Genomic DNA, 3,097 nt, shown 5'->3' with positions numbered 1-3,097 from the left:
AAAAATTGTCGCATGATTTCCAAACTTATAGAACATGTTGTGAAGAGTTCCCAACTTCTCTCTCTCCCTATCTCTCTTTTTTTCCCGTGCAATGGGTGAAAATAAAACATAAATGATTAATAAAATAAATAAAAAGAAAGAAATAAAAATAACCTTCCAACCCCATTGGCAGCCATCGAATCTCTACTCCAAACCCTACACTAGTGCTGGTGGTCACTGACCCCACGGGCCACGCCAACCCAGCAGATGTAACGTTGTTTTAGTTAACTAATTGGACCTTCGTGTATCTTAAATTTACACGGAATTCCAATATGATTTGGAGTTTTTGTCAAATTAGATTTGTTTCATAGAGTTTGTTTGGAAATTAAGTTAGGATCTCTTGTTTTCTAGGAAATTAATTTTTTTGACTGCTAATTGGATGATATTGGGTATAATTTGTGATTTTTTTTAATCAATATTTTAAAATATTAATTATCATATAATCAATGAAAAGTTGGTCCCTACACTTTCACATATTCACAAATTAATAAAGTTTTTGATTTATCTCGTTTTTTTTACTCAATTTGCACTACATCAATTTAGTATCAAAATTCAGTTATCTTGAAGTTCGTGAAATCCATATGGAAGAAGTGATGTTAGATGAAGCACAAATGCAGTCACAAGTAATTATTTAACACATTTACTGGATTGTAACAATGTTATCAACAAATGAAAGTATTGGCGGCATATAGACGATTTTCATTGCTATTTATGTGTTTGTTTATGGTGATCTTGATGTGGAAGTCAAAATACAATATTTTATATTATGAATATTACATATACGATTTTTTTTTATGTAATTATGAGTTATATAGTTAAATATAGTTAATTGGCATTTAAGAAAGTGCTAACTTAATTATTATTTATTTAAATTGCATTGATGCAAATGATTCGTAGTTATATAAGTAACCTTGTGAATTGTACTTGAAACTATATATTATTTCATTTTTCCTAAAAGTTTGGACTTTATTTAAATGTACGATCTCATACACCATCATTTGAATCATAATTTTTAACTTTATTGGCTCTAACTTAGGTTGTCACACCACATGGAAGTAAAAAAAATAATTAAAGCTCTCACAAGAAACCATACTTTTTAAAGTTAATTTAAGATTTGCTGCACTATTTGTTATAAATATTTCTTAAAACACGGCATTGTCGTGTTTTATCTAAGATCTACAGCTAAAATTTCACTCCTTTGAGTTAATGTATAAGCAAATTTTCAGTAGAAATCTTCCAGAACAAATCTAGACCCCCAGCTAAAAAAAAATAATAGTAAAAATAGAGAGGATCCCTAGGGCTTTGCAAGAAAAACTAGAGTAATAATACCAATAAGTAATATGAATATTAGTTGATTAATTTAGGCTTCAGATTGTTGGATGTTGTTTTGATTGAAAATCTTCTTAGTCATTTCTTCAATTCAGAATCTTTGGCTCTATGAAACCGTAAAAAAAATTATTACCTTCTCTTGTGTTTGAAAGATCAAGTGCGCTTTTTCTTTTTCTTTTTCTTTTTTTAATAAAATATTCCATATATATATAGACCACGAATTTGATGTCCTTCATATTGTTTCAAAGAGATAAAAGCTAAACGATCAAATTAAGAATGAATGAATGATTAGATTAATACAAGAAATAAACCAAGATTAATTTAAACATCTCCACCTAAAGAATGTTGCCCTATTTTTTATTTTAAACATTCCTAAAAAGTCAAGAATTCATTTGCTGATGTATTTGCTGACGTATCATTTTGAATTCATCATTGAGATTTTTCGTTTAGAGCATCTCTAAGAATTTTCTTTTTCTCTAATTTAAAGAGTGAGTCCTTAAAATTATATTCTAACAAACTCTTTAATTTTAATTTTTAATATAGAGATGATTTGACTCTTCAATTATAGAGTCGAGCACAATCTCTATTTGAATTTAATGATTGTTGTCATTAATAAGTTGCAAGTTTTAATTCTCCGTTTCTTAAATTATATATACCAATCATATTTGAATATTACAGTCATCGACACTTAAAAATACATATATCAATTAAAAAAAAAATTATAGCTAATGGAAAAAGTAATTTAAAAAACTAAAGAGGTAGTTGGAGTGTGAAAAATTTTTGACCCTTTAAACGTGAATATACTCCTTTTCATTACAAGATACCCTTTTAAAAAAATAAAAAAATTTGAAGAGATTCATAGAAAATTACTTTACAAGGCAGAACAGTAGTCCAAAGAAGTCGTTTTCCACTATATAAGCAATGTAAATAATTGAAGTCTAAAGCTAACAGAGGAAATATAACGAGGAATGGCATATATTGATCTAAGATTTGCCATTCTATTTGTTATAAACATTCTAAAATCACAAAAGGCAATGCCTTGGGAATGGGATCCATTTGGTATATTAGTTGATGACTTCACTTGGACTAAGTTTTGGGTTCTAGCTAGCCTTTTCTTTATTTTCACTTTCAGCTCCATTTCTGAAGGAAATCAGATTGTGCAGATGTAGCTTCCCATATGACAGTTTTGACTTGGCTTGGAATGGAAACAAGACTCTGATGTATAAAGAAAATGAAGCAGGCTTGCCATATTTGAAGTCTATGATAAGGACTACACATGGGATGCTGCAGGCTATTATTTTTATTTGTGCTGTACAGATTTGTTTTTTTGCTTTACTACCGTGTATAAATCAGGGGCAATGTCTTGTACAATTACAATTCAAAATCAATATGAATTCCTTCCTATTTATCACAAAATGCTCTTCTTTTATTATGGTATCAGAGCCTGAGCTTTGAACCTCTTTATCTCACTGATCCTAACACATCTTCTTCACACCAGAACCTTCTTCCTTGTCAAACTCCATTATGACTGAACCTGAGCAACCTGCAGATGATCTTTCCAATCCCTATTTCCTGTACCATGGGGAGAGCCCTGGACTTGTTTTAGTCTCACAGCCATTAACTCCTCATAACTACCATTCTTGGAATAGAGCTATGTATGTAGCTCTTTCAGCCAAGAACAAATTAGGCTTCATTGATGGCACCATCAAGAAACCTGTTGAAACTGATG

The sequence above is a fragment of the Olea europaea genome, unplaced genomic scaffold (genome assembly GCF_002742605.1).
Source record: "Olea europaea var. sylvestris unplaced genomic scaffold, O_europaea_v1 scaffold2342, whole genome shotgun sequence".
Taxonomy (NCBI): domain Eukaryota; kingdom Viridiplantae; phylum Streptophyta; class Magnoliopsida; order Lamiales; family Oleaceae; genus Olea; species Olea europaea.
Note: the sequence above shows the minus strand (reverse complement) of the source record.